A 16,037-nucleotide genomic window follows, 5' to 3' on the forward strand; every position below is an offset into this window, starting at 1 on the left:
TTCCCTGGGTAACCACTAGATGTCCTCCTTCCCCACGGTGTCTGTCACTTAATGAACCACATTACCCACGATCCCTGTCTCCTCATTGCACTCAGCTGTCACTGGTTAGTAATCATTGCACGCAGTCAATTCCCCATTAGCGTTTGTCATGTCCCTGTGTATTTATACCGGTCTGTCTTAGTATGTGTTACGGAGTCCTTGTTTATTCTTGTCCGTCTCTAGTCGTGTTCTAGCCTGGTGTCCTTGTTTGTTTATCTTTTGGATATGTTTGGTATTGATCCCTGCCTGGACTGTTTATTCTTTGGATTGCCCCTAAATAAAGACGTACTCGCATTTGGATCTCTCACCGTGTTTCCTTGTATCCCGGACGTGACAGAAGGACTCCGTCAATCCGAGATCCAGTGGTATGTCGGCTCATGTTTCCTCCCCAGCCACAGAGCGGGAGAGGAATAGTTTTGAGGGAACTCGCCTGGTGGTGTTCCGCGGGACCAGGGGAGGTCGCCGAGGAGGGAGTGGTCAAGAGGAGGCTCAGCATCGCTCTCAACCATGGCCCCCCTTCAACCCGGGGCTCGGGTGGGATGGATTAAAGCCACTATCTCACCATGGCGGACGGAGAGGGGAGAAGAAGCGCAGGTCCGCCATGGTGGCGCCACTGCCCATGATGGCCGCAGGGCCAGCGCCACAAGGCAGGATGGATGCCAGCCCAGCGCCACAGCACAAGGTGGTCACCAGCCCCACGCCACGAGGCCAGACGGCCGCCAGCCCAGTGCCACTGCCCAAGATGGCCGCTGAGACATTTTTGGATTACTTCATGTTGAACAAAATCCTAGAGATTCCCAGGAGTGTTCACGTCATGGCTGCTGAGCCAGCGCCACAGTCCAAGATGGCCGCCAGCTCAGTGTGCCCAGCACCACAGCACAAGATGGCCGTTAACCCAGTGCCAATGCCCAAGATGGCCACCAGCCAAGCACCACAGCACAAGATGGCCACCATCCCAGGGCCACTGCACAAGATGCCTGCCAGCCCAACATCACAGCACAAGATGGCCACCAGCCCAACATCACAGCACAAGATGGCCACCATCCCAGGGCCACAGCATGAGATGGCCGAATTCACACCTGTGTCGCCAGATAAGATGGCCGACGCAATGCCTGAGTCTCCGGACAAGGAACCGCCGACTCGCCGTCATAGAGGGCGGAGGAGGAGACAGGCATCGACCGTTCCTCAAGGCCCAGAGGCCGTTCCCGAGCAGCCCGCTGCCGTCCCGGAGGCCTTTCCCGAGCAGCACGCTGCCGTCCCGGAGGCCGTTCCCGAGCAGCCCGCTGCCGTCCCGGAGGAGGTTCCCGAGCAGCCCGCTGCCGTCCTGGAGGCGGTGCCCGATGCCGAGGCGCTGCCCGATGCTGTTCTGGAGGCAGAGGCGGTGCCCGATGCGGTGCCCGAGATGGTTCCGGAGGCCGAGGCGGGGCCTGATGCCGAGGCGGTGCCCGATGCGGTTCCGGAGGCCGAGGCGGGGCCTGATGGCGAGGCGGTGCCCGATGCGGTTCCGGAGGCCGAGGCGGTGCCCGATGCTGTTCCGGAGGCCGAGGCGGTGCCCGACTCATCTGTCACTGGTTAGTAATCATTGCACGCAGTCAATTCCCCATTAGCGTTTGTCATGTCCCTGTGTATTTATACCGGTCTGTCTTAGTATGTGTTACGGAGTCCTTGTTTATTCTCGTCCGTCTCTAGTCGTGTTCTAGCCTGGTTTACTTGTTTATTTTTTGTGTATTTTTGTTATTGATGTCTGTCTGTTCTGTTTATTCTTTGGATTGCCCCTAAATAAAGACGTACTCGCATTTGGATCTCTCACCGTGTTTCCTTGTATCCCGGACGTGACATAAAGTGGCAGTTCACTACAAATTGTCTTTTTTATTCTGTTTTGTATCATGCAAAACATTCTTTGGAAAATCATTATTCATTTTTAATGTTCTACTCATCTTTGCTTATATGACATACAAAAGTATAAATAAATTCCATATAATTCAAGAGTTTAAGGCATATGAATAGGTTTGCTATTAAATAGATGTCAGTATAATCTATTACTTGTATATAAATCTTGAACTGAGTGTCCTGTGTGCATGGGAGCAGACCTTCACACAAGGTAGCATTTATCTGCTTCACTCTCAGGAGAGCTTGCCTGATGTGATGGAAGTTAATAAAACTATGAATTACGTTTCAGAATCACTGTCAGAACACTTGAAATATATGTTGAATGAGATATTTTGTGTCATCCTGAAGCTTGAGAAGATGCCCACCATCTTCTGATAAAGTACAGACTTGAGCAATCAGATGATTTTCCAAAAATAAGCATTTTTGTGTTCAGAGTAAGAAAGGGAGTAAGTAAAGTTTTTGCAGAATTTCTGAACTCCCTTTGACACGAAAATTTTCAGTGTCATCCATTTAGCATAAGACATAATGTTTAAGTGTAACATAGGTCCTGCCCCTAAGTTTATATGCTGGCAGAGGAAATGGATCATTCAGATCTGAGGGTTTGGTAACTGACAGTGATAGCACATGACTCCACAGTTCAAAAGAACGTAGGTCCTCAATGTACCAACATGTCAGATCTATACACAGAAACAGAACTTCATTGTTGATGACAAGAATTTTGAAAATCTTTCTGAAATCAGGAAGGCCTGAACAAGTACCAACAGATACAATCATATCTGGATTATACTTGATTTCATCAATGCTCACAGATGATGCGGAGAGGACAGTGTTCTGAACAGCATATCTCTGTCTCAGGAATTCCTGAACATTATCAGGAAAAGTTGAAGTCAATGTACCCCTCACCCAGTGGCGCAAAAAGTGGGTATGCGCTATATGCGGCGCATAGGGGCGCTGGTTAAATTTTTTTTTTTTTAAATAATAAAAGTTATATATAAAAAAAGTTATATAAATTTTAGAGGACTAACAGGCTAGAGTAGGCGCCGGTGCCCTCATAAGATTCCATCATAGAATTTAGACATAGAAGGGTAATATCGCGAGTGGGCGGGGCGCCGTGAGCGCTGAGTGAGCAGCAGTAGTGTTAGTGAGATGTCGTTGAAACTCGAAAAAGACGGATAAAGCAAAAAAGCTATCGGGGGCTAAAAATAGAAAAAGAAAGAGGGAAAAGGAGATGGCATGTCAGGGGATGCAACAGCAGCTAAATAAGTGGATGGTGAAAGGCAACAGGTAGGATTTAAAATGTGACGTCTATGCTTGGAGGCTTGCAAATACGTTATTCATGTTAACAGACTAGCATTTGCTAACACTGGGAATGTAGCAGACAGAATATGTAGCTATCTTAGAATATGCAAAACTGAGGTTGCTGAGCTGAAAACTGAAAAATATATGGTAGCATTTACAATAAATGACAAGATTCTGGAAAACAACTTTAATATCTCTGGTTTACCGTGGAATCATGCATAGATTTGCTACCAAACTTGGAGGCTTGCAAATAATAATGTTGACTGGCAAGTGTTTACTAACTTACTTAACTAATGTTGCTGATATCTACATTTAGATTTTGGTTAAACCCTATGGTACCAATCCATTGCATGACGTATCTCAATTTTATTAAAGTAAAATAACAACTAGTAAATATAAGGTAGCATGCACAATACATGACTAGAAGCTGTAAAACATTACTTATGCAATAAGGCTGGTTTATCATGGAAACAAATAGATTTTTTTGTTTTTTACCATTAGCTGTTCATGTTAGCCCAGCTGTGCGGGGGGGGGGGTTCACCAAAATTTTTTGCTGCATACCCTCTAACACTGGATAGTTGCACCCCTGCCCTCACCTTCTCCGTCTGGATGGATGGCTTGAAAAAGGAGGGTGAGTCAACATAGTAAGCCATCAGTCTTTGATGGCGAACAGTCAAAGTCTCTGTAACATTTTTGAAGTTTTTAGTGTCATGTATTACCTGTTTGAAGAATTTGTGCTTTCCTTCAAATCTCATTGTCCACACATCTCTTAGTGGTCCATATATTCTGATGAGCTGCGTATAGTGCTCAATGTAATGATGCTTCGGGCGCAATTTGAAATGAGGAAACACTGTCAAAAGTAAATCTCTGTGCTCTGCAATCTTTGCATCAATAAAGTCAAGAGTATCCTCAGTGAACCTGAATCCCACTGCCATTTCTAAAATGTTTTTCAGAAGCAGGAAAATTTCCCATGTTTGATCTCTTTCAGGGATGTCAAAGCCAATTATGAGGGGCAGAAGTCTAATTAGTGCCCAGTTTTCGTGAGCATTACCACCGATAGTACCTCTAGGGGCAAAAGTGGCTGGGATGATCTGAGGCTGATCAACTTTGTCTGAGAATTTGTAAGGAAACTGCTTGATAGCTTGATTCAGGGATTCGAGAGAGATCAACTTCCTCAAGACCGAATCATTAATGCACAAGGACATTTCAATGGGGATGACGCCTTCCATAAGGTTGTGCATTATGTCAGGTGGAAAACAACCAACTGTGTGAAAATATTCCAACCTTTCACTTAAAACACAGCCCCTTTGACACCATACTGCTTTACCAAACTCCCGTCATTTAACACTTCTGCTACTTGCCTGTCATGTTGCTGTTTGGTTCTCAGTTCAAATGCTCCGGACTGGACCTCCTTCTGGATTTCACTCCTTTTGGCAAAGCAGAACCCACATGGATGCTCAACAGTGAAACTCTCCTGTAACCCTGCCAATGAATGAGCACCTAGATTATCAGATGACACAAAGTACAGTTCCTTTCACACAGTCTCCTAACTGTTCAATGTATACACCATGCGGTTCAAGAGTTTTAAGGTCTTGGACAAATGGGTGCAACATGTCTGTGTACCCATGCTGTTTTACTGTACTAGCTCTGCATAAAATTGCTAGCTGAATTGACTGAAGTGATGAACGGTCTTTTGAGGGAAGATTGGCTAGAACCCAGTACAGACTAAACATTTTGTTTTTTTTTTTCTTGAAGTGCCAAGGGGATTGGTGAGCTCAGATTCATCAACATAAAGACCAAGGACAATCCTAAAGGTCTCTGCGTTAAGAGAGTCATTTTCTTGATAGTGACTGCCATCTCTGTAAGTGATGTATTCATTAACTGACCGATCATTACAAAGGATTTTATTAAGAATATCAGCCCTGTTTAGAATTTTCTGCAACATTTGCAGAACTGGTACATAAGAGACTGACTGTGAATCAAGATTGTATTCAATTGGCATGACAATTGGAAATTCATTCTGAAAATATGATGCTCTTTTGCTTATTGTGGAAAGAGGTTCACCATCTTTGGTCATTCTCAAGACTGGGTTACTGTCTTTTACAGCATTCACTATTTTTCTCACTAATGAATCACAGCCACCGGGTCCATGTTAAAGAAGAATTTGCTGAACTGGATGATAGGCAAGAGGCTCTGACAGAAGTAAAATTTGATTTATTTGTTGTATTACTTCCTGTGCAGCAGAATCAGAAACATGTAAAATAGCCTGCATTTTGAGAAAGAGTGATGCTAAATTATGCTCCAGCTGATGCTGCAAATCATCAATTTTCATTCTCTGCATCATTTTCCTCCAAGTTTGCATCTACGGGATCAAGGAAAGAAGGCTCCTCTAGTTGCACATTTGTACCTAAACTAGGAGTAACAACATGCAAGAGAATGTCAGGTTTTAGCTGCTCCTGATCAGGTGTTCTGTAATGTAGCAAGTAAGAAACTGGTCTCAACTGATGGTTAGACAGTAACTTATACTTCATAATACTTATACTCCGCCACCTACTGGATTGGAGTATGGAGCACTACTTGGTTGAATATACTTGATGCAAAAAAAAAAAAAAAAAATATATATATATATATATATTAATAATAACTTATATCTGTTTTACCAGTTCTGTATCCTTTAAAAAATGTAGTAATTTCTTATTTTTATATTTATATTATATTTATTCACTTTTCTTAAGTGAATAGTTTCTTACACCCCTATCCTTTAGTGCCTGAACTAATTCAAGTCTTTCTCTATTTTATGCTTTACATTCTAGTAATATATGATTTCATGTTTCTGGATATCCACATTTTTCGGAATTACCAGTTTCATGTTTACCTATTTTATATAAGCTTTGATTTGGTGTTGTATGCCCAATACGTAATCTTGTCATTATCACATCACTTTTCCTGTTATTAACAGTTGTTCTTTCCAACCCCACATACTATACAGATGTCTTCCTCTTATTTCATTGTCCCATATCCTCTGCCACCTCTTTTTCACTTCAGTCCCAATCAGCCCCTTAAGTTCAGCTTTACTCATCTGTACTCTTATACTGATCTCAGGATCTTTCAACGACTCCTTTGCCAGTTTGTCAGCTTCCTCATTCCCCTTAGCTCCAACATGGGCTGGAACCCACAAAAACTCACCTTTACGCCGAAGTGCTTTATGCTATATAACTTCTGTAAAGTTTCATTTAAAATATCTTGTCTTGCTAAAGATGTTCCACTTTCTAAACTTTGCAGAGCTGATAATGAGTCTGTACATATTACACTACTGTTAGGCTGCTTTTCTTCTATTCATTGTAAGGCCAATGATATAGCTATCAGTTCTGTTGTAAAAACAAATATATGATCTGTTGCTCTTTTCAGTATTTTAATGTTGTACTGAGGAATATACACTGCAGTACCTGTTTCTGGATCTTTTGATCCATCTGTGAATATTTGAGTCATGTCGCTGTATGCTTGATTAATGTATTGTTGAACGATTACTTTTAATGGCACATCTAGTTCGTTCTTATGTATGAATAGGTCTATTTCTGGCATTGGGTATAACCATGAGGGTATAGATGAAATTACAACAGAAGGAGCTACCTGTATCTCGGTTATACCCATTTCTTGTGCCTCCTTATTTGCTGCCCAGCCAAAACTATTTATATATCCATATTCATACTCCCAACATGTTTCCAGTACCTTTTTAACTGGATGTCTTTCATCGTGTCCTTTTACATTGATCCAATATCTCATTCTTAACTTTCTCCAATGAACTTCTAGTGGCATTTCTCCCATCTCTATATGAATAGATGGTATTGGAGATGTTCTAAATGCTCCACAGCTGATCCTTAGAGCTTGAGTCTGAATTACCTCGATCTTTTTGAACCATGTTTCTGATGCAGAGCAGTATATCAGACTACCATAATCTATTGCCAGTCTTATTAATGAGCTATATATTCTCCTTAAAGACTGTCTACTCGCACCCCACTCAACCCAAGCCAAGCACCTCATTACATTTATTCCTTTTTTACATTTATCTATTAGCTTTTGAATGTGAATACCAAATGTTAATTTAGAGTCCATCCGCATACCTAAAATTTGTAACATTTTAACTTGTTCCAATTCATGACCATACATTTTTATACTTACTCTAATATTTTCCCTGCCTTTTGTGAAACAAATTACCTGCGTTTTTGCAATTGTGAACCGGAAACCCCACTCATTTGCCCAGTTTTCTACCTTATTTACTGCCCCCTGCAGACTTTTTACTACAAATAACTCATTTCCTCCCCTTTTCCATACTGCACCATCATCTGCTTACAGTGACCTCCCTATTCCTATGTCAATTTGTGTATAAATATCATTAATCATAATGTTAAAAAGTATTGGACTACATACGCTTCCTTGGGGAGTTCCATTTTCTATAGTATATATGTGAATATGTTGTCCCAATTCTAACTTGTATTGTCCTATTCAATAAGAAATCCTTGATCCAATCATACATCTTTCCAGTAATTCCCATTTTATCAAGTTTCATTAATAAACCCTCTTTCCATAACATATCGTTTGCCTTCTCAATATCGAAGAACACTCCGACTACTACCTCTTTATTTACTTGAGCCTTCCTTATTGCTGCCTCCATAATAACTACAGAATCCATAGTACTACGCCCCTTCCTAAAACCACTTTGGTATTGTGAAAATAACCCCTTTTTCTCAATAAAATATACTAACCTTGACATTACCATTCTCTCCATAAGCTTACATAGGTTTGATGTCAGTGCTATTGGCCTATAGCTGCTTGGTTGAGCTTTGTCTTTCCCTGGCTTAGCAATTGGCACTATGACCCCATGTTTCCACTCAGAAGGAAGTTTCCCTGTTTCCCATACTTTATTAAACAATCCTAGAATGATCTTTAATGATTTTTCTGATAATTTTTTTATCAACTCAACACAAATTTCATCCTTTCCTGGAGAAGTTTTTCTTACCCCTGAGAGTGCTCTCTTCATTTCATACATTGTAAACTCTGCCTCTATTACACTACCCGAATGATTTTTTTTTTTTGATTTTCTCTAATGCGTTGTCTTCTATATCATCTCATTTCCTCAGGAATATTATCATTACTATGCACTTTCATAAATGTTTCTGCTAATACTTCTACTTTTTCTTTATCTAAAACTGCTTATTTTTCTTTATCTGTTAAAACTGGTATGCTAATATATCTCTGAATTCCACTTATCTTTCTAATCATCCCCCATATTTTGTTAATTTCAATATCTTCACCAATACTTTCACAAAATTCCCTCCAATATTTTCTCTTTGCTATTCTTATTACACGCCTCACTTTTGCTTGCGCTTTTTTATAGTTTATTAAATCATTAAAATTAATACTTGTTCTTACTTTCCTAAGAGCTTTATTTCTTATACAAACTGTATCATTACATTCCTCATTCCACCAAGGAACCACCTTTTTTCTATTCCCTGATTTCTTTTTTCCTATTGCTTCTACCGCTGCTCTCCGTATTGCTTTACAAATATTTGTATTCAACTCATTTACATCCTCGATTACACCCAAAATACCCTCCAAATAATCTTCACAAATCTCCTTAAATTGCTCCCAATTTACATTTTTAAATGCCCATCTTTGTATTCTCACTACCTTTATTTTTTGAATATCTATTCCTATTTTACATAATATTGGAAAATGGTTGCTTCCTGTATTGTTGTGAGTTATTATTTCCCAAGTACTTTTCCTTGCTAAATTATCTGAAACCAAAGTTAAATCTATAGCTGATATCTTTCCACTTCCAATATCAATTCTAGTTCCCGACCCATCATTTATACACACTAATCCTCTTAAATCTAACATTTCTTCCACTACCAATCCATTATGATCTGTATTTTCACTCCCCCACAATGTATTATGAGAATTAAAATCTCCACACCATACCATCTTTTGTTTACCTTTCTCATCTATTTTTCCAAATCTCTAATATTTAGTTTCTTACATGGATTATAAAAATTTACTATTTTTATACTTTCTGTTCCTTCCCATATTTCAACTACCATAACCTCATGTTCCTGATTAATCTCTACAATCCTGTTTCCTATATCTTGTTTTATGAAAGTTACTATCCCCCCTCCATTTCCACCTTGTCTGTCTCTACGTGTTGCAAAATATCCTAGTACTGTAAAATTAAGACATGGTTTCAACCAAGACTCCTGAACACATATTATATCTGGGCATCTTTCTTGTTTTAATATAAAGTTCTTAAACTCCTGTCTGTTCGCAATCAAACTTCTTGCATTCCATTGCAATATTTGTAAGACCATTATGAACCACCACATGTTGTCTGGGTGTTTCCTACCTGTACTTTTAGTTTTTCATTTATCATCTCCAAACTGATTCCCTCTATTTCCAAATACTTTTCCGCTGCTCTCACTATGATTTTAATTCTCTCTGTCCGACTTTCCGTTTGTGCAGAGCAATTTATCACTTCAACTATAAATGCTACAAAAGACACTTTATCAATCTCCAGTGAATCCTTCTCAGTCTCTTCTATGCCTTTGTTCATTCTGTGAGGTTCAACTTTCTCAATTTCTTTTGTTTTTGTTTCCTGTTCCACTTTCTTCAGGGCCTCAGCATATGTTAACCAATCTTCCACTCTTACATTTTGTACTTTCAGGACCTTTTGTCTCGCTTGACATCCTCTGTACCCTGCGCTATGCTCTCCCCCACAGTTACAACATTTGGGATTTACTCCTTGTTCTCATTTACCGTTATCATGCTCTCCTCCACATCTGGCACATCTTTGTTTCCCTCTACAAACTGCCACAACATGACCAAATCTTTGACATTTAAAACATTTTAATGGGGGAGGTACATAGGGTCTAACCATATAGCTCATGTATCCTAAATATACCCTTTCTGTTAATTTATCCTCATCAAAATGTATCATCATAGATAACTATCCTTCCTTTCTTTGCCTTTGACATACTGAAGCCTTCTTACTTCCTTCACTTCTGCTCCAGAGATTTTCTTTTTGATTCTTTCTGTTGTCATGTCAATCGGGATTCCTGTTATTACCCCTCCTACCCAATTTTTCTCTTCCGGAATTGAACTTGCTACTTTTTTTTTCCCCAATAACGTCTTCATTCCTAGTGCCTTTTTTGTTGCTTGTTATCTTTACAAAATAATAACAATTTCCCACCCCTTAACATTTTTTTTGCATTATCAATCGGCCCTATTTCATCATTAATCGCTTTAGTTAATTTCAGTGAATTTATTGCAGATTCAGAATCCGAATCAGAAAGAGCTTTATTGCCAAGTATGCTTACGCATACAATGAATTTGTTTTAGTTACATAAGCTTCCAGTACACAGAGACAACAACATCACACACAAAAAAAAAAAAAAAAAAAAAAAAAAAAAAAAAATGCTAATCAATAAATTTTATGAACAGTTGTGCTATAGATGATAATGGAATAGAATGGAGTAAGATGCAGAGATGTACTTGGATGGAGGAGTAACAAATAAATATAAGAATACTGCACATTTTTATGGCATAAGTGGGGAACATTTAACTGTTCATGAGGTAGATTGCCTGGGGGAAGAAACTGTTCTTGTGCCTGACTGTCCTGGTATTTGCGGCTCTGAAGTGCCAGCCAGATGGCAAAAGTTCAAAAAGGGGGTAACTTGGATGAGAGGGATCCAGAGTGATTTTCTGAGCCCTTTTCCTCACTCTGGATGTATACAGTTCTTGAAGGGTGGGCAGGGGAGCACCAATAATCCTTTCAGCAGTCCGAACCATTCTCTGTAGTATTCTGATGTCTGATTTTGTATTGCAGGAGGTGTTAACGGTTGTGTAGAGAGATGATCAGAATGGGTGTGGGTTGTTTCAAATCTACAATAAAACTCATTCAGGTCGTTTAGCAAGTCGTTGATTTGCCTCAGTGCAGGGGGATGGTGTCTTGTAGTTGGTGATGGCTCTCAGTCCTTTTCATACTGAAGTTGAGTCGTTGGAAGTAAACTGGTCTTCCAACTTTTTAGAGTAGGTCCTTTTAGCCACTCTAATCTCTTTGTTCAGTGTGTTCTTGGCCTGATTATACAAGACTCTGTCCCCATTTCTGTAGGCATCCTCTTTGGCCTGACGAAGATGTCTGAGTTTTGCTGTAAACCATGGCTTATTGTTGTTGAATGTTAAATAAGTCCTGCTAGGAATACATATATCCTCACAAAAACTAATATATGATGTTACGGTCTCTGTGAGTTCGTCCTGATCAGTGGTAGCAGCTTCAAAAACACTCCAATCATTGAGGTCAAAACAAGCTTGTAAATCCTGCTCTGTTTCGTTGGTCCATCTCTTTACAGTCTTTACTACAGGTTTAGCAGATTTAAGTTTCTGCCTGTAGGTTGGTATAAGATGAACCAGGCAGTGATCAGACAGTCCCAAAGCTGCTTGTGGAACAGAGTGATATGCATCCTTTATTGTGGTGTAACAGTGATCCAATATATTACTGTCTCTGGTGGGACATGTAACATGCTGTCTGTATTTTGGCAGTTCACGGGAGAGATTGGCTTTATTAAAGTCCCCAAGAATGATTAAAACAGAGTCCGGGTGTTGTTGTTCTGTTTCTGTGATCTGGGGCCTGTTGCACAAAAGTAGGATAAGGGATTAAGCCAGGATATCTTGGTGATCCTGGCTCAATTGATCCCTAATCCGGTTGCACTAAAGCTGGATAGGGGGCAGGAGTATATGTTATGGTATAAATTACCATGGAGATTTATTCTGTGGAGCTAGCCTGCTCCAGACCAGGCTAAATTCCAGGATCTATTTAATCTCATCCCTAATGTCAGTCAGCAGTCGCCACAAATGGAAACCAATAGTTATTTCACTGCTCACTATACATTATCACATATAACTAGACCCACTGTCATTATTTAAACGTTTGTGATCATTAATTTCAATCATTTTGGATAAATAATGATTTTTAGATGATGTTGCTATCATTAGATAATTTACAGTTTCCCATTGACTATAAGGCTATATATAAAATGATAGAATATTAGGGCCACAGAGGGAAAAAAAAGACAAGTCATAATATTGTAACCAGTTGTTTTAAAGGAGGACAGTTGTTAAAATGACAGATGTGGGGCATTTCGTGAAATTGTACTTCAGTATGGTTTCATAAACAAAGACATGCTGATGTGCCAGAATATGAAGTATCACATTGTCATAACTATCAAAACTGTAAAAAGAATATGTTGCTTTTCTGCAGAAAGAACCAGCCTCATAAATTTATGACTTTATCCTTTTTCCTCAGTGGGGCCCTAGTACTCTGTCATATAAACAAATACACATTCCATATGAATATAAAAACACAATGTGTAACATTATGTTCCTTTATTGAATAAGGACAAAACAAAGCAGGTAAACTATCAGCTCCTTTCGAAACTGAAGTCACAGTGACTCTACAAGATGGAAAGCACAGAATCAAAGCATATTATACAAAATGATACATACACATTCAAAGGTCTGTATATAACACACCCTGCATGTCTGCACACTAAAATAAATGCAGGACAAATCCATACACATCAGCTGAACAGACAAATGAATGGATGCAGTAGCCTCCCTGCAGCCTTGTATTACACACAGTATACCGCACAAACATCATAAGAGGCCAAATTCGTAAAAAAAAACAACCCAAAAAAACCCTATTTCCTCTGCCACAGCAGGACATTTTTTACCTAAATTGAAAGCACACATACCAACTAAAATAATTCAACACATATTGGTCCCTCAGCAGCCGACCACTGTCGTCATCAGGGAAGATTGTCCCAGTCCATGGCTGGTGGCACTCTGGGGGCCCTCTCCTTCCTCAGGCAGGCCACATTGTGGAGGACAGCACAAGCCACAGTAATATCACATGAGAATTAAGGTTGACCCTTAATTTGTGAAGGCAGTGAAAGCGTGCCTTCAGGAGGCCAAAGGTCATTTCAGCTCTGGCCCTGGTCCTGGCATGGGCATGGTTGTAGGCCTGCTGTGCTTCCTGGGGGTCTGTGAAAGGTGTCAGGAGAAAAGGCTGGCGGCCATACCCCCTGTCTCCCAGCAACACACCAGAGAATTCACCTGTCAACTCAAAATCTCGTCATTACTACCTCATAAACACAGTGATATTCTTGACACAGCCATGATGGTTATAAATAGGGGTTGTGTGGCTTACCTTGTGATAGGCACTGATAGATTTCAGAGGCCCGAAAGATTCTGGAGTCATGGACTGAGCCAGGCCATTTTGCCACAACATTGCTGATCACTCAGTCAGCATTGCAGACCATCTGAAATCATAAGATGAGGAATATTACACCAATCAATGCACATCATTGGCAATGCAGAGTGTTCGTCAATGGACAATATCAAAAAGTTATGTTCACCTGAACATTAATGCTGTGAAAGGATTTCCTATTCACAAAATCGGCCTCATGGGCACCTGAGGGGGCTTTTATCCTTATGTGTGTGCAGTCCACTGCACCAATGACATTGGGGAAACCTGTCACACAAAGTAATGAGTATCCTACTATGTGTTAACAGTTGTCCTGTAATTTGTAGATCCTCTTACCTGCAATCCTATAGAACTCCTCTTTCATGTCACAGAGTCTTCTGTGGCCAGGGAAGGAGATGAAGACATCTGCTAATGCTTTGATAGCCAGACACACACTCCTTATTGTGCGGCAAATTGTGGCCTTGTTCAGCTGTTCTGCATCCCCCACTGAGTACAGGAAGGCTCCACTAGCAAAAAAGCGCAAGGCCACACAAACGATGTGCACTAGGGCTTTCACCCTATCACATTTAATCGGATTCATATTGAAGCTAGTAGACAAGACATGCCAGGCCTACAGTATGCCTTTGATGGAGTACTCACTGGATCAGCATCGTCTGGTGCTTGTGCTGGTGGCTCTAACAGGAACACAGTGCTGCCAGACACTGCAAGGCAATAGGTAAACCAAAGTCAGACAGTCCAAATTGATTCAATATGAATGTGGTTGTATTCCATGTAGAGATGGAAGGACATACCTTGAATGAAGCGGGTGGCATCTTGGGAGGAACCTATGCTCGTCTCTTCCCCCCCAGGGATCCCCTCTAAGACGGGCCTGCCTTTATTTAGTTCCAAGGCCATGTCCTCTGCTGGGGTAAGGTCAGCCTTTGGTGACCCACCACCTGTGCCTTGTCTGTGGGTATTCTTTTTCACTGCTAAAACAGTACAGACAATGTGTGAGCAGGCACCTTCTGGGTACAATATATGCTTGTGCTTTGTTAAATATTAGTCAGGGGACCATACCATTCTGCAGAATGTTCTTGTATTTGATTTTGACCTGCTGCCATGTCCGTTTTGGCCCGGTTCATGTTTAATCTACATCACACGCACACACACACACACACACACACATTCTTTATCACAAGAACATTTAATGGAGTCACACTGACAAAAATGACTTGGTATTTTTGTATTGTTTTCAGTAAAAATATATAAAAAAAAAAAAAAACACTAAAGATGTATTTTCTTGATTTTCTAAATGACCTAGCAAAATAAGTATAGGTTTAGACCAAAAATATAAACTTCAAGTAAATGTGTGCTTAAAACAAGCAAAAAATTTAAATATCTGTCAATATAATAAGAAAAATTCTCTTGAAATAAGTTTACTTTTTCCATAAACACTTACTTTTAGAAAAGTTCTCTTGTTTCACTGGCAGAGTTTTTTGCTTATTTTCCTAGGTTATTTTGCTCTAGAAAATATTTAAGATTTTTTTTTTGATATTTTTTTTTGACTGAAAACAAGACAAAAATACTAAGTAAGAAAGACATTTTTGCAGTGCAGTGAGCAACCGACCTTGGGTCCTTTGAAAGGCGCTATATAAATTAAAGTGATTATTATTATAGCTCATCTATGTATTCAAGAAAATTTTTATTTATATAGCACTTTTCACAATTGTTTCATTCTGTCAAAGCTGCTTTACATTAATAAAAGCAGGGGAAACACAAAAAAAACCGGTAGACAACATAATAAGCAGAGTACAACGGCTAAGATTAAACCGTACTGAGCGTAGTAATGTAAAATAATAATGTAAGGCTTTAATAATAATATATCATAGCTTTATACAGTGTGATGGAGTTACGTTACACAATTTCACTCATATATGCAGTGCATTTCAATAAAAAAAATTTAACCGTTTCATAATTACAGTACAACTGCGTTTTTGGAGATGTGAATTAAATATTTGATTTGTAATTGTGATGTTTCAGCGGAGCGGTGAGTGTGTCATTGTGCACTACTTACGCATTCAGGCGGTCTGCAATACTTTGCCACGCTTTTTCTCTTTGCTTTATCACTGTGTGGCGGTGTTGCCTTTCTTCTTAATTATATCTTTTACCTCCTCGTATGCCTCCATGAGGATTTGTGCTTCCGACGGGGAAAAGTACGCGGCTCTAGTTGCCATGGTAAATCAGTTAATCTGTGATCTGTGGCGGGGTCTATTTGAGTGAGCCGTGAGCGCGCACCTATCCAGGATTGTGTAATAATAAATAATATTTTTCAGTCAATACAAATTAAAAAGTGAAAGTGAAAGTGACGTGACATACAGCCAAGTATGGTAACCCATACTCGGAATTCGTGCTCTGCTTTTAGCCCATCCAAAGTGCACACACACAGCAGTGAACACACACACACCGTGAATACACACCCGGAGCAGTGGGCAGCCATTTATGCTGCACCGCCCGGGGA

General features: G+C 40.1%; 2 long non-coding RNA genes across 3 annotated transcripts; both read right to left on the reverse strand.

Moving 5' to 3' along the window:
• Positions 1–12,645: 12,645 nt before the first annotated feature.
• On the reverse strand, positions 12,646–14,090 carry LOC109060921. Its single transcript, XR_006159343.1, has 4 exons — positions 13,877–14,090; positions 13,692–13,807; positions 13,484–13,595; positions 12,646–13,389 (listed from the first exon to the last, which is right to left on the reverse strand). It is a non-coding gene; the product is annotated as an uncharacterized LOC109060921 (long non-coding RNA).
• Positions 14,087–14,676, reverse strand: LOC122143747. Of its 2 annotated transcripts, XR_006159345.1 has the most exons (4): positions 14,597–14,676; positions 14,332–14,508; positions 14,180–14,241; positions 14,087–14,097 (listed from the first exon to the last, which is right to left on the reverse strand). It is a non-coding gene; the product is annotated as an uncharacterized LOC122143747 (long non-coding RNA). The 2 variants fall into 2 exon arrangements; XR_006159344.1 differs by lacking the exon at positions 14,087–14,097 and having other exon boundaries at positions 14,104–14,241.
• Positions 14,677–16,037: the final 1,361 nt, after the last annotated feature.

Source organism: Cyprinus carpio, unplaced genomic scaffold (genome assembly GCF_018340385.1).
Source record: "Cyprinus carpio isolate SPL01 unplaced genomic scaffold, ASM1834038v1 S000006497, whole genome shotgun sequence".
NCBI lineage: Eukaryota > Metazoa > Chordata > Actinopteri > Cypriniformes > Cyprinidae > Cyprinus > Cyprinus carpio.